Source organism: Equus przewalskii, chromosome 2 (genome assembly GCF_037783145.1).
Source record: "Equus przewalskii isolate Varuska chromosome 2, EquPr2, whole genome shotgun sequence".
NCBI lineage: Eukaryota > Metazoa > Chordata > Mammalia > Perissodactyla > Equidae > Equus > Equus przewalskii.
Window position 1 is genome coordinate 66,736,715 of NC_091832.1, and position 23,475 is coordinate 66,760,189.

At 42.1% G+C, this 23,475-nt stretch overlaps 1 protein-coding gene across 9 annotated transcripts in view; it reads right to left on the reverse strand.

Moving 5' to 3' along the window:
* Window positions 1–23,475, reverse strand: part of PALLD (palladin, cytoskeletal associated protein) — a 382,662-nt gene that overhangs the window by 239,402 nt on the left and 119,785 nt on the right. The window contains exon 1 of one of the 9 annotated variants that reach the window (XM_070611502.1): window positions 21,060–21,978. The exons of 5 other annotated variants lie outside the window; for them this stretch is intronic. The gene's annotated coding sequence lies outside the window, so the exon portion shown is untranslated. Of the gene's footprint in view, window positions 1–1,899; window positions 2,031–21,059; window positions 21,979–23,475 lie in introns of those variants that run through there. 3 more of the 9 variants (XM_070611500.1, XM_070611503.1, XM_070611504.1) reach the window with 3 other exon arrangements.

Below are 23,475 nucleotides of genomic sequence, written 5' to 3' on the forward strand. Positions count from 1 at the left end.
CCAAGTTAGGACATTTATGAAAGTGAAATAGCCTACCCTTAAAAAAAAAAATCACAGGAATAAATGGGACTGTGCCAGGCAAACCACGACGTGCGGTCGTCCTACTAATACTTCACTGCAAGAGCCACTGGAAAATGTGATTTGGGCTTTAGTGGCTATTTTAACTGTGCAAATGCAATTCATTCCCAGGAGTAGACGAAAGTAAATTTCACAGTATATGAGCGAAAAAATGGTTCCCAACCCTCCTGTCACTCATTCACAAATTCTCAAGTTACACCTGTTAGTTAAAAAAATAGATTCATCTTCACCAATCCTCTATGCAAGCACAAAAATAAGTCAGCATGACCTGACAAGTCACACTTCAAAGTCACCTATATTGTGAAAATTTGTACTGACTGTTTCCAACTCTTCAAAGCGTTGGGGGAAGAATGGATTATACAGAGAGCCTGAGAATGAGAAACTGCAGACATAAAACGGCTAGGGTGCACAGTCAGCTATTTTCCTTCCACAGTTATGGCAGGTAATTATTAGCTATTGTTGTAACTTGGATGACATTCCAAAGGGGATAAAATGCGAGATGTTTCATTAGACAATGCTGTCAGTCTCCTATGCTTTTGGAGCTTGTCCATTGTGACACAACCATTACCTCAGAATTATGGAACCCAACAGGACTAAAACCAAAGTACAGAATGGGGTAACAGGGCCTCTTGGTATCTTCAACTCCATACAATTACAGAAACCCATGTAAAACTGCTCATGCATGGACCCCTAGAAAGCCCCGTAGTAATTTCTTTGCATTTGACAAGCAATTGCATCGAATACAACTTGTTCCTCAGCCGTGGAACATCTTTCCCCAAAGGCAAAGCACAGGGGATATCATCTACAATTTTTCCTAGTTTATTAGTCCCTCAGTCTCTTGCCTTAATCATGCTGCCAGCTAATCATGATTAGGGCTAAGGGAGGAGGAAATGAAATGGAAGTGAGGATAGAGAATGAGGGGAAAATAGCTCTCTTTCTGAAAAAGCTGAAACTTTAGAATTCAAAGGGCTTTGCCTCTCCATCTTTCGTCTCCTCTCCAAAGGAGCCTTCAGCGAACACTGTGCTGGTTGTGGCCCCATTAGCTGAGCCAAGCTCAGCTGCTCTGGGCAAGGAGGGCAGCTTCGGCCTCTCAGATCTGGTGGATATTCTGACTAAGGCTAAGGGAGAGCTCGCTGGCCTCCTCGCACAGTGTTCTGGCTCTAGTCGAGTCTAATGACGTTCAAATGTGGCTAGTGTGGTCTCTGAGGAACCACAAAACACGCACCGAAAACAGAATGAGAGTGTGAGCAACGTTAAGCTGTACACTGGCCCCGTCAGTCAGTAATTGTATGTACAGAAATGTGTTTTCTTTCTTTTTTCAGGTTAAGGCTTTCCCAGCTAACTCATGTCAAAGCCACTCCCTTTCTTGAATGCTTTTCCCTGTTCTTATTTTGTGTTCCTTCTAGAAGTCCACATTTCAAAGCCAGCTTTCCAAGGAGAGCTATAATAAATGAGGTATCCACTGAGAAGGGAACTCTTTTAATTAGATAATAAAAAGTTGGGTGTAGAAGGAACTATATCACTGGCAGGTAGCACTCATGTGCCCTGCACCTATCCTATCAAGTCAATAGGAATGTCTTCAAAAATGTTCAGCAACATTTTATACCCACACACTCAGGCACACACACACAACCACACCATGTACCTATTTACACAGAAACCCGGATTAAACACCTGACACGCTCCTTGAATCGAGTTCTGAAGGAGTCCCAAACACTCTGCAAATACTACTTTGCAACTATGTTTCTGATTCCAGCCACACAGGTAAGTCTGTAAACAGATCTGGCCTCCCCTTCCCAACAATTTGGATCAAATACCTACTTTTGAATTTGCAGAAAAGTGAGCCATTTCCCAAGAACGCTGCCTCCACGGCTTCCCCTCAGATCCTGGGTGTGTGGAGCTGCGGCTGGAGCAGGGAGGGGCCGCAGGTGTATGAGCAAGAGCAGGAAGTCAGGACTAATTATACCTTGTTTTATTTGGCTATTTGAATAACGAATAAAATGGCATGTTTCATTTCAGTTGGTTTTTCAGAGCAAATTACCTAGGGCTGACATTTCATTCCAACAGACTCATTTTTTTTGAAGTGTTAAATGAATGGTATGATCAGATATAGACTTACATCTTTTTCTTTGAAGAATATGAATTTCATGATGAAAAACCTCTCCTTTCTGATGACAATTAGAGTCCCCACCACCTGGCTAGCTTCCATCATTTAGTGCTTATATCCTGCATGCCCCAAAGCTACCATGATGGCACAATACACAACTTGTAAAGATTGGCTTCAGAAAGCACTTAAAGACTTGGCAAAAGACAAAACAAAAAACTCTAAAACTATTATGGGGGGGGCAAGGCTTTTAGCATACGATATTTACTAGTTACAGGAAATTATAATAGTTCCTTTGCTTGCATAGCAGATAAAAATGTGGGGTTGTTTGTATTTAAAAATATCGCTGTTGATAATGGCTACGTGTGTTTGCTGTACAGGAAAAGAACAATATACTCAAAATTTGTCTTGTGGAACAGGATTCTAATTCTCAGAGCCCAATATGTATATATCAGAAGACCTGGATAATATGATCTCCGCCTCAGCCACACCTCTTTGGGGCTCCTAAGAATTGCTTGTGACAAGGAAGAGTGGCCAACAGCTCACTCTATCCTTCCAAGCCTTTGTATATTATGAGAAAGTCTTTCCTCACTATCTTATCATTCTAGCAATTTCTATATGTTGGGGAAATATAAAAATTACTCTGTGCTAGAAAAAGGTGGAGAGGTCTGTGCCATGTGTCAATGTGGTTTCACACTCATGTCTTTTCTCAATTCTTTTGGGCAAGAATTATCATTGTCTCCCTCTGATTTTAATGTTTCATGGGTCCACAGTTTTTCCAGGTTATTCAAAGTTGGGATTAAAAATACTTGTCTGGGTACCATACTAGGTCAATTGTGAAGGATCTAAAAGAATTCCCTGAGGTTTCTTACAGCTAAAATTACTCCATAAGCCCAAAGATGGAATAGACTGGAATGAGTTAGTGAGTTCCTCGTCACTAGGTATACTGAAGATGGAGGAACAATTGGAAGGGATCTTGTAGAGAGAATTCAAGAACTAGATGGATAATTGATTGCGAGACTATGATGACTGGTGCTATAATCTTTCTTTTGGCAAACAACTGACAGCTAATGCATGAAAGTGGGGCAAAGCATCCAACGCCTGGTGCACTGAATACTAAAGAATGGCATAATCTTCTTAATTATGATGCATTTACTAGATTAGCCTAATTTAATCAAGATAACTCTTGAGATTTCCAGGAGCTTTATAATTAGGATGGTTTATTGGGGATGCGTTAGCTGTTAAACGGAGCTTATATCTAGCACACAAAATGCTATAATGTTCCCATGTTTGTAAACAGTTTGCATCACAAAATATATATTTTAAAACTATTTCACACCTTGTACAAAAACCTGGGTCAATATGTGACATTAGAGTATTTTCTATATAAGAAAGGCTTTCTAAATTTAGTCATATTCATTATTAATTTGCTTTGTATTAATGTTTCCAAGTTTTCTTTGCCGAGGTTCGCTGATATAAAACCTCTAACTTTAAACATGTTTGTGTTATGAAATCACATACTAAAATTCAAATCCAATGAGGTGTAATTTAACTTTTCAAAAGCACATTTTAGAGCTTTCAAGAGATTTAAAATTTTCTGTCATTTAACTAAGGAATAATTTTCATGAAACTTATTTTGCAAATGTATTTTGATAGTTTCCTGAATAGCCTACTCTTTCCCCCAATTTTTGATATCACTTCTTATTTTTCAACATTCTTCTTGGAGAACAATCACATACCACCCAAAACGTGAAGAAAATGCATGATTTCTTCTTGTGTTTGGCACATCCATAAAAGCATCTGTTGGGACCGAAAAACACCGTTCTCTACAGAAGGGACGCCCTGCCATGGTCGCGCTGTGTGCGTCTTCAGAAGCCACATCTGCACTCTGAACATTTCAAGCCTCAGAACCAAACTTCCAGAGAGGGTGCCAACCTTCCAGCTTCTGCACAGGGTTCCAAATGTCTCTGTCCCATCAGACATAGTCCTTTCTCAGGGTTGAGAAATAATAATCATAAAAAAACTAAAGGCAAACCAGCTCTTTAGCTGCTTGTGCAGAATCACTACTTTTAGCTATTTACTTTCGTTCAAAAGTCACTCTCCTGAATAAGGTGCAAAATGTGTATTTTTGCTCTATATACATAATATGCAGATATTCATAATCATGATCTCCCATGTTTTGAATTTACCCTCATGTCACTGAGGAGCAGGAGAAATTCCTCCCTCTTCCCTCACCTCTACTTCCTGTAAAGCATCATCACGATTTCTAAGTGCCTAAGAACTAAAGTACTTAATTGCTCTAAAACTCTGGTAGGATTAGAAAGAGATTTTCTGGCCAGTGACTATAGAGTTAATGTTAGACATTACAAAGAAACTGTTACATCTGTTGCCAGGTCATTTACTGCAATGTTAAAAGCTAAAAGAATGAGTTTGCCCAACACTCTAGAGCCTAGTAATGTAATTGTAACCAGTATACTGAGGAGATGGAGGGGGTGGTCTCTTAACATGGCTTTAGAAGTGATTTATTGATCCCTGCACAATAATTTTTCAGCAATTCACATAACCAGAATTTGTAGATTTATTCCTAACTTCAGGAAAAATTGACTTCACTCTTGAACCCTCTGCCTTCTTGCATCAATCTTTGAATTACAATTAACTAAGTTACATCATGATCCTGAAAAGGCATGCTCCGCCCGCCCCCCATGGAGGCCAGGACCTGGTTTTCCAAAGTTTGGATCATATCACTTCATCTTTAGAAAGCCGTCTGTAAGTACATTTATATCTTTAGCAAATAATATCATCAGAATGTACATAATTTCCAAGAGGGAGGAAAGAAAGGGATATTCAGAAAGCATTGTTGTACTTTGTAATATTATTATACACATACGGTCTGTGTAGGGTATGTAGGCTTCTTTGTGGAGGTGGTGGTGGAGGATGGGTGGAGGAGTTTTCCACCTGGGAGCTCTATGAACATGCAGAAGGAAAACGAAAACATTTCAAATATAAGGCAACAATCCTATATATTGAAAATTGCTGTAACCTAATATGGAAATACGAATTGGTGTAACCCTTTAAGAAGAGAATTTGGCAATGCTAACATTTAGAATATATATGCATTGGACCCAGCAGTTTCATTTCTAGGAAGTTACGCTTTGGTATCCTCACACAAGGGCACAAGGACATATGAAATACCTATGTACAAGGATATTCATTTTAGCATTTTTTAAAGTAATAGGAAAACATTCATCTTGCTCTAAATGTCCACCAAAGAAGAAATATCAATTCAATTATGGTATCCCATACAATGAAATACTATGCAGTCTTTAAAAATAATGTTAGATGAAGCCGTCAAAAATACATTGTCCAGTAAAACCACAACAGTACAGAATGGAAAAGCAGACTTCTGGAGGCTTAGAGGAGAAACTTGTAACTTAAGTTATGGGACTGAGGCTGAAGGAAGATAGAGAACTTTCACTTTTCATTTTATAGCTTTCTGTATTTTTTTTTACCATAAACAAATATTACTTTATGTACGTTCAACTTATTAAAAATGTACAAAAAGGAAACCTGAAGCAAAACATGATAATATTGAAATACCCAATCTATGCAACATTTTAAAAGTTGAAAAGAAATATATACTTTTTAGGGCAATTATCTTCTATTAAGGGACACCTGCATTATCATTCCATCTTCTAGTAACTACTGTGGTCTTTTAACCCATATTTTATTTGTACTCATCTCTTAAGGCTGTTAGGAGGATTAAACAAAGTAATGCATGTCTAACCTTTGATACGAGGCTTGATACATTTTATGCAAAATGGGCAGCCAGCTCTTATAATTTCTTACAAAAGCTAAGGGAAGAATTCATTGTCAGAGGCATGGAAAGCAAATTAAGAAAGTCTCTGACTTTGCATGAATGCAATTAAATACTAGTCTTCTACTTTTGCTCCACTATGCCTTGGTGTTATATTAATATGTTTGTAACATTTGCCTTTGTTCTTTTATCTGTCCATGAAGCTTCCCACAGCTATAAGGACCATTGCATGCTTTCTAAAAACATGGTCACAATAAGAATTAAGTTGATTTGAATAAAGAAAACAAATGTGAGCATATTGTCCTATACACTTAAGTAGATTGTCCTACAACTAGATCTACTGATGCAAAGACATGCTAAAAAGAATTCACACCAGCCAGGGATTATGTCATCTTGCTTCAGATAGTGGGTAAAAAATAACACAGTGTATCATAAATGAGTATCTGTAGAATGTGACATGTTAGGGTTGTATTCTGTTGTGTTTCCTTAACGACCAAGCAATAGCTTATAGGAAAATTCTTGGCTCCACCAAGTCAACATCCCAAGAACAGGATGCCTTTTAATCATGAAGTGATTCTTGCAGAGGTCAAAGAAATCTGAGCTCCATCCCCCAAGCGCCCTTTGGTTGGATCTTGAAAATCTCACTGGGAGAGAAGAGAGAAGCTAATTATGAAGCAAAATGAAGACCTGGCTACATAGGAGGAGAAGACAACGCACCTACTTACTGCAGGTTTACACCAGCGAGGGTGAGTGCAGGGGAGAGAGACAAGGACTTAAACTATCACAGAAAGAAAATAATTTCAGAGAGGGCAATGTCATGAAGAAAACAAAACACAGTAGGAGAGTGACTGGGGCTACGTTAGGTGGGGTGGCTGTGGAAGCCAGTGAGGTCATTTCATGCTACAACAGTACATACAGTGTTTTTCACCAAGTTTGTATAAGAATAAAGATATCCGCACATAAAAAGGGCATTCATGAAGAGACCTTGAAAGCAGATGCTTGACGCAAAAGTGTTCAGGCCAAGAGCTTCTCTACTGCTGAGCACCACATCACCACGGCCAAAGCGGTTCCTTCCCCTTCTTGGATTTATTGGGACTAATGGTGACTCTCACCTCCTAGGCAAATAGAAGTCACACTTTCTTTCCTGACAGCATTGTCTCATATTAATTTATACCCACAAGGACCCAAAAACTTTCATTTTTGACTTAATCTAGAATTCAAGTCTGTTTCTACAGTGAAATGGCCCGTTTTCTCCCTCTCTTATAGATTTTTAATTTTTCTCTCTAAAGCTGTAAAATAGCTGTTCCTAACGAATATATGGACAGACTTCAAAGTTGAAGCTGCTATGATTACATCGTGAGCATTTCTCCAGCAGCCACGGCAGCCTGCTCAGCACTCTCCTTTGTCTGAAACGTGGGGAGGGCCCTGGTGAATCGGAGAGCAGAAGGAAAGCAGCTTATGGGATTGTTGGGTAAGAGCTGCCCCTGGGACTCTGGAGCACATTAGCTCTTTATGAGAAGCAGACAAACCAGAACACCGGAGAGAGTTCATGTCGAGTCACCTTCAGAATCTGTCAAGAACCCCAGAGAATGACCTCAGAGCACTGCAAGGGGGAAGGGAAAAAAGGAGAAATGATGAGCCTTGTTCTAAGTATACAATCTGAATAAATAAGGAAAATGTGCAATTCTTTTTTTAAAATAAGTGTTAAATGCATGGGAGGTCTTTAAAGTGAGGGGTGCGCTGTAACAGAGTGATTACATGGAGGGGGCTCTGAAAACCTGCCAGAGCTTTTTTCGCAAGGACTTTTGATGGCACATGCTCCCCCACCCCCACCCCTTCTTGAAGAGGTGCTGTCACACCCTGGCTTGTTGTTATCAGGATCTACTGTTACGATCTGTCTTTCTAGCAGCCTTAGAAACATCTTTTTCTGTAAATATTTTAATAATCCTGAACTCTGAAGAAAAAGACATGAACAAGAAAAATATATTCCATTGTAATAAGTGAGCCAGACAATTTTTTATCTATTTTGTATTGCAGTCAATACAGTCAGCCAAAGCTTTCTGAAGAACTTAACTAAGCTAACCAGATCCTTTTAAAATTTTAAATGTCAGAGAAAACATTTTAATTCTAATGTTTACACTTTCAAGACTTCTAGGTTTAAAAAGCTCCTGAAATGTTCAATTCTCTTCCTATCTGATGATTAGTGCAGCACTGTTGAAGCTGGTTGAAGAAGGGAAGGCAAGCCAGATAGAAGTAATACTATTTTTTCTTCTGAGTGGTGATTTTTCAATTTTCTTTTTTCTTCCCCAAACTATTTTTGCCATGCAAATTGAGAGGGCAGGCTATGTTTTCATAATATTTTATGCATATTTTTATGCGCCATTAACATAAATATCTTAATTTTTTTAATAGTTTTGAGGGTTGAGATCCTAGCATATTTATACCATTATGTGGAGAAGTTATCTGTACTTTTAGATTGCATTGTTACAAGAAAAGTATAAATAAAGTTTACATGTCACGGAGTGCTATATTCTTGAATGATGAGACTTACATAGTTATTATCCTGATCTTCTGAGACTTTATAACATAAGACATCATGGCTAAGATACTATTTATTTTGTAGCAAAGAGAAATAGGCTGTTTCTACAGTCATTGCTTGGAGCCATGGAAATGAATCTTATGCCACTGATATCAAGGGGAAACGAGAGGCCTTAAACTACATAGTGGCGGTGGGCCAGATTTTGATTCATTCTTGGAAGCCTCATATACACCATTTCACAAGTGATACCTGGAGACCACTTTAAGTATATTTCATGTTGGTGTTAGGATTGGTTCTGGAGAGAAGAATGTTTCAGGGGTGGGTGGTAAAGTTGTAAATAGGGACTGATGGACTGCTATCTCCAAAATTACAGAGCCATGTGCTCTCCACACTTGTCAAAGCTTGACAACAAAGCCCTGGGCTGGGCCCAGAGTGAGACTGGAGCCCTGCTGTTGACGCAGATGGCTGTTGACTCCAAAGTCATCTGCACTGCACCAAAGAGAATTCACCACCAGCATTCTGCTTGGTGGCTTCTCACTGAGAATACCACCTCCCAGCTCTCGGCAAGGGAGCCCCCTGGGAATGTGATACAGGAGGAGGACAGGGCAGGCACAGCATCCAGCAGGGGACCTTGGCCCTTCTTCTTCTGAGGTCTGTGTGGGAAAGTTGGGCTGCCTGTAGTCAGGAAGAGGTTCTGGATGGCCTGGGATCTGCTCAGGTGAAGCTACATGCTGCCGTCCCTTGAACAGCAGCCAGGAGACCACTTTGTCACCTGGTGATGAAGTTGGCTGCCTGCCCCAGGTTCTTCTTAGAATAGCAAATAACATACAAGGCCCAGCATCCCTGTGAGGTCGTCTCCTACTTTTTAATAATTCCTTGTATTTATTTAGTGCCTTTTTCCTCTCCCAAGAGCTAGCTGTAGGAGTTTTCCATATGTTACTTCAATAATCCTCATTACGGCCCCGTGCCTGTGCTGGTTAGAGAACAGTGCTAATGGGGCCAAGGTCAGCACTCAGCCTCTCACGAGCCCCCTGTGAGCAGCCCCATTTGCACTGAGAAAACCAGTTTCATGGCCTCACTCCGCACAGCTAACCATAACCAATTATTTTAAAAAGCTTACACGAGGCCACCAAGATAATAGGCAGTAATAGTAATAATGGCAGCTAATATTTAATGAGTGCTCACTCTGTGTCAGGTATCTTCTAAAGTGCTTGTCATATATTAATTAATTCAGCTCTCCCAAAAACTCCATGAGAGGCACTATTGTTAGACCCATTTTAGAGAAGAGGAAACTGAGGCCTAGAGAGGCGAAGTAACTTGCCACGGTCACACAGAAAAGGACTAAGCAGGGATTTCCACCCCACCTGTCTGCTTCAAGGAATCAAACTCTCAACCGCTACTCAGTACTGCTCCCCTATAAGCAGCACCATGGATGGCACAATTCAGTACACAAATTCCTTATCACATCTGGATATTAAGCACAACTTACGAACACAGAGTACCAGGTAGGGCGTTGAGGAGAGGGATGCAGTTAACATTTAAAGGGCCCTACTAACAATACACATCAGATGCTGTGCATACATACCATAGGCAGCATCTCATTTAATCTCTACAGCAAAACTTAAAGGCAGGTACCATTGCCTCCATTTTACAGAACAGGATACTGAGGGTCAGGGAGGTTCAGAAATTTGAATATTGATATTTAGTGGAAGAGCCACCTCTGGTGGTCTAGTGGTTAAGATTCGGCACTCTCACCACTGCGGCCCAGGTTCATTTCCCAGTCAGGGAACCACATCACCACCTGCCAGTTGTCATACTGTGGCGGCTGTGTGTTGCTGTGATGCTGAAAGCTAGGCCACTGGTACTTCAAATACCAGCACGATCACTCATGGTGGACAGGCTTCAGCAGAGTTTCCAGACTAAGACAGACTAGGAAGGAGGACCTGGCCAGCCACTTCCAAAAAAATTGGCCATGAAAACCCTACGAATAGCAGCAGAGCACTGTCTGATATAGCACTGGAAGGTGGGAGGATGGCGCAAAAAGACCGGGTAGGGTTTGGCTCTGCTGTACATAGAGTCACTAGGAGTCAGATCCACTGGATGGCACTAACAACGAATTTAGTGGAAGAGCCAGAATTAGAAAAGAAATCTGTTTCGAATGCGGATGCTATTTTCATGAAACTTCAGATGACACTCCTAATTTAGTTAAAGGAAATCCTATATATGTGAAAAAGAAATAGAAGTTTAGAGGAGATGAAGAGAATTACCATGAGCAATGGTGTCCAGGATTAGAACCACACTTTTGGACTTCCATCGCTGTGTCTTCTTTCCTACAACTACCATTGGCTGCTTCTTTTAGTCGTCCTCAAATACCATGGTCAAGTAGAAACGAAATGAATCCCTAAGGGCACAGAGGCAATGCTGGGTGATGGGAGAGAACAGGACGTTATTTACCAGGAAAACAGGGATACCAGAACCTACCTTATTTGTTTATTGAGAGGATTCAATGATATAGCCTATCTAAACCCTTGGGACAAAGTCAATGCTCAACAAATGTTTAAAAGCTATCAATATCTGAAGAGCTCCTGTCTGTCATTTGTAGCATATGGGAGTAATTACTTAACCATTTCCCTCTCTGGAGGCACCAATGGTTTTGAAAGAAGAATGGCCCCCAGAAAGTATGGGCTCTGGTGTCAGCCACACAGAGGTTAGAACCCTGACTCTGTCATTTCCTCCATGAACTCAGGCAAGTTACTTCGCCTCTCTGAGTTTCAGTTCCGAATCTGGAAAACAGCAATAGTATAGGTACCCATGTCATAGGATTATGAGATTAAAGGCGAAAATAAATGTAAAGAGGCTCCCAATCAGAGCTTAGCAAAAACTAATTATTATTACTAAAGTAAAGATCTTCATGAGAAGCTGAAATGTAGAACTCTACTTATATTTCCCAGTTTTCACGAGATCAGCCGCATTCTCTAAATGGGCATTTACTTGTGTTGTCACTCTGCTGCTTCAGACACTTAACCAGTCTGCTTTCCTCAAAGTGTTCATTAGTGGAAGGAAATTTTGCTTTTTCAGCAGATAAAGTTTCAAAGTGCGTTGGTAGGACGTGTTGGGGGCCTTGATTAATGGCTCAGCAGATACTCATATTGGTAGTAATAACTAGCACATGTGTATTGGAAATCGGACACGGTATATTGTGGGCTCACATTATGATAAACAGCAGCAAGATCTTAAACAGGGACATCTTGGCTAGTGCACTGTGATAACTGTTAACACTAGAAATGCCAGTTTCTGGATTGCAAGTTCCTCATAGCTTAAATATCAAAACCAAAAGAAAGAAATGCCCCAAATTGTTTCCTGTGTATTACCGTCAAGTCAGACAGTGTGATCTGGATACGAATTCCACCCGAAAGCAATACCTCCTCTGTGGTTAGCAAACCAGACTGCTTTTCCTTTTTAGTTTAACTTGACCTAATTAGGGATAAGGTATAGAATTTTGCCATAATGCTCTGAAAGCCTTTAAGAAGTCATTTAACATTAGTATTATTTCATAACTTGCCAAGTTATAACATAAAAGGTAACTTTATTTCAGCAAAACTTCAGCTTTTAGGTATGGATAATATTCCAAGGCTGTAAGGCTAGGCCCCAACAAGGTCTAACATCTCTTTCCCTCCAGCCCCAAATACTTTGCTGTCTTCTCAAAGAGCTCTCCCATCTGCTGAAGATAAGGCAAGGTATGCATGTGGCAATCACTCAGGAGGCTGATGTTTTGAAATTTCTCTTCAGAGTGTCACAAGATAGCAGAGACCAAGGTGGGAGAAAAACAGTTTCTTCGCACTGTGTTATTTGCTGTCAAAGTATGTTATTTTTCCTTGTCCCACTATCACAATTCGGATACATTTCTAAAGAAGTGTGGGAAGAGTGAAGCCTACTGTGTAGAAGATGTCTGCACTGGAAAAAGGGAATATAAAAGAGGTAGTGAATGGTATATGTCTACCAAGACTGAGAGTCCGCCTGCGTCCCTTGTAAATTTTCAACCTATTAGTCTGCTTTGACCCCAGAAACTTTTTTCTTCAGAACCGCACCTCCTCCTCAATAAAACATGCATAGAAGACTATAGCCAGGGACCTCTCACAGATTTAGTGAGCCAGAAAGACTTAAGTGACTGATGTATAGTAGGGCTCAGTATTTGTAACTCAATGAAGACATAATCTCTGAGCGCCCTGAGACTGGAAAGAGGGCACCATGTGTACCCATCCCAGGTATGCTTCTATCAATGAAAGGGAAGTAAGACACAACTGCTGGAAAGGAGCCAGCACAGTGCCTGGTGTGTTGTGGGTGCCCAGTTAACGTTGACTGCACTGCCCATTCTCTAGTCATCTATTGGTCTCCTGGAGTATCTGGGTTTTCAAAGAACAACGGATCTTGAGCTTTGTTGAGTGGTAGGAGTGCAAGAACCACAATGTCTCTTGAGGGAGTTGGCTGTCAAGCTTTCCCTCAGAGAAGTCTGTAAGTGATGCCCAGCTTGGGTGCACAGGATTAGAAGGTTCCCCAGATAAGGACCTCCTGGAGAGCCATCAGATTCCCTCTCATGATTCAGGTCCATCATATAGCTGCATCTGGAAAGGCCTCAGGGAGACAGGCTTTCTGATCTGGAGCTGCAAAGATTGACAAAATCAGGGGCCAGAGTTTATCCAAGACCTGAGTGGGGAGGCAGGGCCAAGTACTTGAAAGGGAGAAGTTGAACAACTTGGCAAAATGAAGGGGCCAAAAGCAGGACTGAACCAGGGCTGGGTGGCAGGTCCTGAGAGACACAGCCACGGGTCCAGGGTAAGTAGCGAACCCTTTTAAGCAACTGTCCAGATGAGGAGATGTCTGTTGCTGATTTTTATGTGCCAGCTTTGTCACAGGGCAAAGGCAGAAATGCTGCATTTAACGTGTCTTCTAGAAATGATAGTTTAAGAGAGGGTTTCTTCGAGTGTGCTCTACTGACCTTATCTCAGAATCCTCTGAGGTGCTTATTAAAATGCAGATTCCAAGGCTCTACTCCATAATGCCACTCCACTAGCATTAAGGGTTTCTTAAGCTAATGGAGATCAAAGTGGTCTGTAAATGCAAATGTTTGTAATTATCATATTTCTGAGTCAAAGTGAAACCTTGGAGACTCCCACCATTGTACCTAAGGCAGATCTGAGCTTGGTTAGTTATCTCTGAATTGATCAGAGTTATAGCTCTTAGCTATATATCTTCTGGAAGGCTCTCCAGTGGTCTCTTACTTTATCCAGCACTTATAACTCTGTCTGATGGTCAGTTTGAGGGCCCAGTGTTGGGAGATGGACTGCTTGCTTTTCAAACCCTGGAGTCATGAGGGAGAAGTGCTTGGAGGGGCCGGAAGTCTCAAAGGTCTGCTCCTATATGGGTGAATTCCAGGGATATTTAATGTGCTAAGCTACTTGGGACAGTAGCTGGGGTTGAGAATTAAGAAGTGGAAGAATAGGATTAGAGTCCCAAATGAGTTGATGAGTTGGAGAAGTAGTCAGGAACAAAGGAAAAAACAGCTCAATAGGAAAAGTTCCGGATGATACATGGAGGAAATGATTATTATCACAAACACAGGCTAAGCAACGTCCAGCCAAATGAGGATAATAAGCTGAAAGTGATCCAGTGAGGTCCGGCTATCACTTAAAACATGAGCGTAAAAGTTGGCTGCATTCACTGAAGCCCAGTTTGAAGGAACTGTGACATAATCGTCACTTTATCATACCTTTATGAGACTTCTTTGTCCAGTTCTGGACTTCACAGTTTGAGAGGCATGGAGTATTTGGACATAGTTCAACAGATAGAAACAAAGATGATGAAATTGTTGGAGAACAAGAACGATGAGAAAAAGCACAAAGATCTGGTATTATTTAACCCAGAGAAAGAAAGCTAAGGGGAGACTTAACTCTTCCAGTCCATAAATTAGAGTTGAGTGTGACCAACTGTCCTTTGTATTCTGTTGAGGAGTAAACAGGCTTAAGTTCAGTGGAAAGAGTGTATGTTAAGAAAAAAAAAAAGAAAACATTTCTTGTGATGAATGTTAAGAGTCTGAACAGGCTCCTGTGGTAAGGGAAAGACTCCTTTACAAACACTGACCAAGGGGCCACAGCAGACTGGGATGTGTGGATGGAATAAAATGCATTTCAAACATTTTGAGAATTGGAAGGAAAGACAATATTGACTGGATTTGGAATCAGCCCCAGCTCTGGTCCAGAGCTGTGATTTGGGACAGCCACCTAACTTCTCTGGGCCTCAGTTTTCACATCTGTAAAATAAAGGTAACAGACCAGATGATCCCCAAAGTCTCTCTCAGCTCTAAAAATTCACATTCTGTGACGTTCGAGAGTAATATAGTGGCTGTGTTTAACATGTTAAAGTTTTCCGTCCAATGAAGCAAAAACAGTAAACGTGCTGGGGCTGGGAGCGGGGACTTGCTGGGCTGATGTCATGGGTTAGGGTGGCGCAAACTGTGGAGAGCTACAAGGTCCTGATGGGAGATTATCTGGCCCTGAGAGAAAGGTAGAAAAGACAAAGCAGGATATTCTTGTGAAGGGGTATGCCTGGAATGGAAGGGAAGCATGAGGGGTGAAGAAGGCACCTAGGGACAAGCACAAGAAAAGGAGAGAAGACTGTGGGGTGTGAATCAGGGTAAGTTGATGAAGACTTAGCTGAGGGACCCAGCAAAGCCCTGGGACCTGATCTAGACTCAACAGCTGATGAGGCCACTCAAGGGACTGCCAAGAGATCAACTGCAACCTGAAACCAAGAGGCCTGGATCTGTATTCAGGTAGGAAAGGCCCCAACTCCTCAGAGACCTAAAGGTCTGCAAGCCCACAGGCTCTTAATCTTGTGAGGATTAAGCACGATTATATGCCTGACACATAGTAAGTATGGAAAAACTGCTGTAATTCTGATTTGGGCCTGAGGATGGAATTAAAGCAGAATAAAAAGAAACTTCAGTGACCTCATAGTTTATAGAAAGGACCTGAAATTGGACGACTACTACTACTACTACTAATGATCCAAACTACCCTTTTCAGAGCATGTTCACCTATGTTCATTCATCTAATCTTCAGGAATATTTAACTTTAAAGTAGGTATGATTACCACCCCATTTCAAAGATGAGAAATTGAGGCTTAGAGTAGGGAACGCCTTGCCCAAGCTCGATTAGTAAGTTGTAGAGTTGTGGTAGTTACTCAAGTCTTCTGGCCTCAAAGTCATTGCTTTGTTCCTAACATCTATTTCCAGGGAGAGAAACAGGAAGAAGGTAGGAGATGGACTAGGGTTTTAAAATTATAACCAAGTGAGCTGAAGAATGTGAGACGGAACTTATAATTTGGTCTGATTGCTGGCAGTTGTCCACTGACAGTCCCTTGTCCTTGAAAGGTTGTGTGACCTTATCTGGTGTTCCAACTTGCGGAGGACATTGCTGTGAGAGAAAGTGGAATGATGCTGTCAACTCACAGGTTCAGGGGCACCAACTTCAGAGAGTAGCCTTTCCTCCCATCCCCATTCTGCCGCCAACCTCGCCAATACAAGCAAAGTCAGAACTAGGTCTGCCCTGCCTTCTTTTTGTCACACTTACTGAATGAAGAGGATTCTCCTGTTTGTGTCCTTAAATAGAACCATTACCACTGACCTATAGTCATCACTCTCCCCAGGAGCCCTTAATAAACTTGAACATCGTTACTGAGTCACTTAGCTTTTTCCCTCTTAGCAGAGTAACTGTCTCTCTGATCTCTCCCCACGGAATTTCTTTCCAACCAGCAAAGCATGCCTGGGACTTGCCTCTCCTACTTTAGATATGGATCCCAGGACTGGACGTTCACTTCTGGTGAGGCAAGACTCACTGATTCTGAGCCTAGAGAATGGATCTCCCCGCTGAGCGTTTCATGTTGTAGCTCCTCTTTTCTTTCTCACCCCAGAATGTACTCAGACACTCTCTGGGACCCTTTCCTGCTCTGGGATGTAAAAAATGAGGGGGGTGGTGGTGCTGAGATTTTCTTTTCAAAACAGTTTAGATAGAGTCCTGCTGGAAGCAAGGAATATGACTAAGTGATTTCTTAAAGTCCCTTCCAGCCAGTGATTCATCGGACACAGAATTTTAAGCTGGAATGGACTGTCATATTCTGGGCCAAATGTTTCATTTTTGCAAATAAGGAGAGTAAGGTCCACAGAGGTTAAGAGTTGTGGAGGCTGCGTGCTACAGTGGAAAGAACATGGGACTTGAAGCTAGAAGTTCTGGATCTGAGGCCAAACTCAACCAGCCACGCGCTGTATAACCTTGAGCAAATCATTAACCTCTAGAGCTTCAGTTTCCATACTTGTAAAATGAAAATAATACTACCTACTCTACCTGCTTTCTAGTGTTGCTCTGCGGATCATCTGAGATCATATTTAGGAAGGACATGATAAAATGTAATAAACCGCTTTAGCAACACGTTGCACTATTAAGTAGCTTGTTCAAGGTCACCATGTGGCAAAACCAGGATCCTCAATTTCAGTACAGCTCAATTTCCATCATGCAATATTGCCTTCTTGACATTTTTCCAATTCTGTAGTTATAAGATTTTCTCGTAAGCCACCACACTAATTTGATCTCCACATGCTTTCCTTTAAACCCTTGGATATACATAGATTCAAACCAAGGGAATCCAGACTGGCTCAGATGGACTGTAGACCAGCAACTTCGAAGACTTGTTAGGGATCTCTCAAGCGGCCTTCCATTACATCATAGTTATGGCCTTCAGACCTCAGATTGGTAGCTCCTAAGGGACTGGGGACATTCAACAAGCTAGCTTTCCCTGTAGCTTCTCTAACCAGTTTCATTACACCAAATTGGATGTTGGAGATGGCTATTTCATAGCTTGTAATGGACTATTAGGCTACAGCATGTATCTTGAAGACTGAAATAGGATGAGAGTGAGCCACAAAGGGAAGTGATAATAAGACACTTGAAGTTCATGCTGGACAGAGATTTAGGAACATGTTCAGCGATAATAGGTGGTTTACGATGCCAAATTGTGGTAGTCCACAGAGGAGAGGCAGGAGATGGCAGCTTAGTCTCACAAATGAAGTGTGGCCCCAAGGGTTCTGTGTTCCCATGGACCACTAATGGAAGGAGCCCTATCATCACTGTGAGTGCATTGGACATGATCGGCTATGTTTCATTTGGCCTCATTACTAATCACAGGGTATAATGAGTCCTCAGGAGGTTGACCAAAATCATGTCTCCCACTCATCAAGAGACATGCATACACTGCCAATACTGATCTCCGTGGCCCTCTGGTACAAGGGGCTAGACTGGCACTTGCCTCTTTCATAAATGATGCCTCCCCACGCTTGACATGGGATATCCCTCTCTCACTTATTGGAGACGGTTGAGTCTCTTCTCCTACCATAGTCTTTGGCTCTTGAGGAGCACAACAGAGAAATCCTACTCTTCCCCATTTTCTTAAGCAGAAAAAATGTTTCAAATTTCAGAAATAATGGTGAGGTCAAGCCTACAATAAATAGAAAGTATAGTTCTTGCTCTAAGTAATAAAAAGGAAAAAAACACTGTGAGCCAGTTCAGCCAGCAATTTCCATGTTAAAAAAAAAAGTTCAAGTTGGAGCCATGTGGTCTCAATAAAGTAGTAAAATATATTTTCTTTACCCTACACTTCATATGCCCATAACCTTCCTTTTAAATCATCTCTAACCAGCCCCAAATCACTCTGACCGCAAATCATTTGGTGGCTTTGGTCTCCAGGCAATGGAATGTGCTGGAGTAGACGGGGAGTCGCTACCAAGAGTGCTCAGAGGGAGCTTCCACTCCCTTCGCTCAGGCACACAGACCCCAGCAAAGCCCTGAAAGGGTTCCGCGCTGAGATAGCACATGACATCATAGCTCAATCATTCAGGAAAAAACTGCACCGGCTGCAGAATAGCACAACATGCCACAAACCACAGTGGGCAGATAAAGCCGAAGAACAGCTTTTCTTATGAAAACATTCACGAATACCACAGGCAGCTGGCAGAGACACGTTTAATTACATTTACAGAAACCCATTGTATCCATCAGCCCCACCATCTTTGGAGCTGACCAACAAATGGGAAGGTCACTGAAGCCCGTCATTGAAATGGGAAAGCCAGGAGAGCCTGACGTGTATATGTCATTGCATTTCATAATGTATACTGTGACTTAGATTTGACCAGCTGTAAAATCGTTTGACAGGCTTTGAAAGGGTTTCCAAGTGAATTAGATCTCAATAGTAACTGATCTTTAAATTTATAGCTGGAGATTAAGAGCAGCCCAAGGTGTCAGAAATCAATTATTCAATTCATGATTAATTTAAGTGACACCGAGCTTATCCTGGGCATAAACAAAGCTCAAGCGACTGCCATCTGCCATCACATCAGAGGACCCAGTCTTGTATTCTGCAAGTGCCACTGGAACTTTTGTTTATTTTTTTAAAAGGAACTGTTCAAAGAGTTAAGTGTATAGACTTTGAAGGGATGGTAAATGTATTAGGTGTGCCTGTAGGCACCTCAGAGAACCAAAGTTCAACATGCATTGATAAAGTATGATTAAAGCTTAAGGGAAAAACCTGTCCAAATAAAAATGCTATTTTCAAGAGTACGTAAGCATCATCTTCCAATAATTGCTAAAGTGGGAGTTTGAAGGGAGACTGCAGAATCTTCTATGAGACAAGAAGGATATGCCTGGACAGTCCTGTGGACTGTTCTAATTTTAGCCCTAGAAAGCAATCATTGCTGCTAATTCTAGTCTGTGATTTCACCTAAGTGAAGGGAGATTTCCAATAGCAAAAAGGAAAAAAGACCCAGCAGGATCACAGAACAAACAAACAAACAAATGAAAACAGTGTTGATCAAGGTGGGTCTCCTTCCTGAAGGAACAATGAAAGATTATATAGTAGCTGGCGACACTAATGTCTAGTAGCTGTAATCTTTTCAGAAACATGTTATTTTATAGCCTGGTAACATATCTGGCAATTATCTTTTTCATCAGACACCCAAGGATAACTTTCCGTTTCAGTTGGGGGTGAGGGGAAAGCTCAAATGCATGCTCAAACTACCTTCATGTAACCTCTAAAACAATGGTCAGAGAAAATGCAAGACTCTTAGGTTACTGAAAATAACCTGTTTGCCATTATGTGGGCAGTTATAAGCTAGGACTTGTAAATTGCTGGGTTCAGCAGAGATTTCCCATGGATTCATCAGCAACAGAAATAAACAAGCATTCCACTGAGCTCCACTTGCAAGTGTGAGAAGAGCTATTGAAAGTCTTTATCATCATGTGGACAAGAATTCAACTTAACCTACCAGGATGTTAAACTGTATTTATCCTGATGATTTTCCTCATCATCAGAAAGTTGAAAACAAACTTCAGCCCCCTTCTCAGGCGCTTCTCCTCCCTCGCCCTTGTCACACACCACATCACCCCTCTCTTTCATCAACAGCCTACGTGCCTGTCAAGTGAGAGGTGACTTCAGCATCCCTAGGGCTCAGGTGTCAGGGTCTTTATGCTTGTAACGCTGGTAGCTTGGGAGGAATCTCTTTAAAAGTCATGCTGGTTACCTCTGGATTAGCTAATATCAAGAATTCACCAAAACTGAATATTTATAGAACAGTGACGGCAATGCTTTCCATTAAAACTAATGGAGAATTGTCAGTTTTTCAGTTCAGTCTTTCCATGGTAGAGGAGTCATCAGGAATGCATTTTTCCCTATTGTATTCTGCCTGCCACTTGTTCCCTGAGAACCGCAGCCAACTGAATGCTAACGAAGACAGGACTGGTCCAAAGGGCTTGGAGGAGAACAAGGGAATGAGAACGATAGCATTCGATTTTGTTAGACAAAGGAATGCCATCAAGTGAAACCCAAGACAACAAACAGACAACTTTGGGGCAAACGAAGAGCAACAGGTGTGAAAACGCCCAGATTTCTCCTGGGTAAAATCACCAAAACCTTCCGTTAAAGTGTTTCCAGCTAAAGTTCATTCAGCAACCGAGCAGCAGTTAGGCTGGCAGAGATTGCTCGCTCCGTGAAAGTTTCCTTCTACTTCAACCAGGGATGGAGCAGATTACCAAGAAATTAGAAAGAATACAAACAAACCTGGCGCATCCGCTGCAGATATTTAAACGCCTGAAAGCGAAGCACCTCTCAAAGTATCACTTTTTAATGGGAAAAAAAGGGAGGGGGATTCAACCTCACGCCTCTCTCCCCTCCCCCAGCCCAACTCTAACAACAGAGAAGCCGCGCGGAGCAGGACTCACCGCCCGCCCCCCCCCCCCCCCCCGCCCCCTAAGAGCGGTCCGAGGTGGGGATTAGGCAAACCGTGGCGGAAGACCGTCTTCTGAGCTCACTGCAAGTAAACCCCGAGAACTGTACGTTTCACAGAAGTATCTGCATGCTACTGCCGGGAAACGCTGCAAAGCGTTCTTTCCTGCAGCCCTACATATATAAATGCTCTCACTTACCAGTTGAGCAGGAAACCCCCTCTTGCCCCTAAAGAAGCTCCTCTCGGGGGTCTTTCAGATCTCAGCGATTCCTAGCTTGCAACTTCAGGGCTCCGAGTTCAGTCTAGTTTGCAGGACACAACAGAGAAAATGAACGGGCCGCCGAGCTGCCAAAAGCCCGGCCCCTTGCAGGCTGCAATGAAGACGTCTTCGCGTCCTCGGGTCCCTGGAAGCCTCCTGGCGGCGAGGCAGCCGCGAGCAGGCTGCGTCTCGACAGTTCGGCTGCAGCCGCCAGTGCGCCGCGTCTCGCCAAGGAGCCGCGTGTGCGCGGTGTGTGTCAGAGAGGGGGCTGCTGGGGAGGGGGAGAGGGTGTGTCCTGGGGAGGAATGCTGCTAACTTCCAGAAATAACACTGAGAGGGGCCGGCGGGCGGTCCATCTCCCCTTACTCCCAGCCCTTAGTACACTTAGAAAAGGCTCTTACTTTGTCCGGGGCTTGCAGTCACCCATGGAGAAGGTAATGAGCAAGTTCCACCCACGGTTTCTAAAGCCCGTTCAAGTGTGGATTGAAGCATTTCCTAAAGACCTCTGTGCGTTTAGTCAACATGCTGTCTCTCAAGACACCTTGGGGGGAAATCCAAGTGGTAACTAGTAGCGAATTTGTATTCATTATAAAAGAAATCCATTTCCCTCTGGAGCTTCCTTATATACCCTTCCACGCAGGGGGTATCTTTCAGTGACGCTCTCCATCTGCGTTACTTCTCGTGAATTAAATTGCTTCTCTGATGCTGCCTTATTGCAAAGCTATAAATTAATTACTACATTACACATGAAGCCCTTAGGAAGGGGAATGCCAAGAGTAAATCTGGTTTTTGTTCTTTTTTATGTTGAACAAGCCCGCCATTAATCAAGTCTTTCCACCAACATCTAGGGAACAGACCCAAGATTGCGACTCACTGCGAGAGGAATATGTACATGGGTCTGGTGTCCTACAGCCTCTGCAGCATTATGTCATAGTGACTCAGTTACCACACAGACAGATGTTATGGAGAAACAATAGAAGAAACAAAACCAACCCTTTAATAAAGACCTAGTTACTTCCCAGCTATAACTGATTGGCAGACAAGGCCTAATTTTTAAACAGTTTTAAAGATGATTTCACCGCTTCCATTGTTTCTCATCGTCGAATCACAGAACAGCTTATCATGGGTCAATCTGGGAAACAGAAACCCAGGATTGTATTTGGAAATTTAAGGAAGAAATTTGTAGGGGACCCACGAAGCTATGAATTTTAATGTAGCGTATAAAACGTCAATGGCATGATAGATTCTTGAAGTCAATTAGAAACCCTATCGGAAGGTCTGTTCCAGAAAGAGAATCATCTTGAGAGGTCCAGATAGAGATAAGGCAAAAAATGTTTTTTGAAGTGAAAATAAAATGTTGAGAGTTTGGCGTGTATCCTTCTTAGTTTATTTTTATTATGCTGAGGAAGTGATGGATCATAAAATAGTGAATTTCTTTCTCCCTTATTAAAATTCCTCTCTCCTTTGGGAATCAATGTAAAGTTAGTAAGCATGAGATTACTTTTCAAACTGAAAATATTCTGGGATTAGTAGGTTTAGTCCCTGTATGTCATTAGGTCCTTTAGTTTTCTTCCTCTGCACTTCATTTGTAGAGTTTTGCTAGAGTCACTGAATAACAGAGTCAAATACTTTTGTTCCTCTGAAAGGCATCACAGTAAAGCAGAGTGGCCTTGTTGGGTGCGTCTCACTAAGAAACAATTCAGGTCCTAACCACCTTTCTCATCTCCAGGAAGGGGTGTTAGAATAGTCTTTCCTCTGGGCATTAGGGGAAATATGTTTTTGATTAAAATGCCCAGGCAAAAGCAGAAGGACAAATTGGGGTGTGGGGGAGGTTCAGTATGTGTTCACCATGAGCACAGCAACCTGAGCAGCCCCTTTGACTGCCTTGCTAAAACTGTGAACATTTTGGAAGTCCGAAATTTCATTGTAACATCCAACATGTGTAAATAACCTAGTCAAAGATGGCAACCCTTTCGGTGGTCATGTGTGGGTGTGTGGATGAGACTGAAGGGATAGATGAAATTTCTGCTGTCCTTCCATATCCTATACCCCAGGAGGCTACCTTTTGGGTTGCAGCTATTAGTGGTGCCAAATGTTTCTGGAAACCCCACCTTTCGTTTCTATGCTCTGCCTATTGGCTTGTGTTCCAATTGAGAACTAACCCAATGCTGAATGTTCCGGAGAGTTTCTGGGGTCAGGAGAGGGAGTGGTGACCGCGCTCTCAGTGTGTGTGGTCTGTAGAGCACCTGTCTCAGAAGAGGGGAAGGGGAACTTGTTGAAAATGCAGATTCCCTGGGCCCTGCTCAGAACTACTGAATTAGGAACTTTCTGTCTGGGAGCCATACGTCAGCTTGTG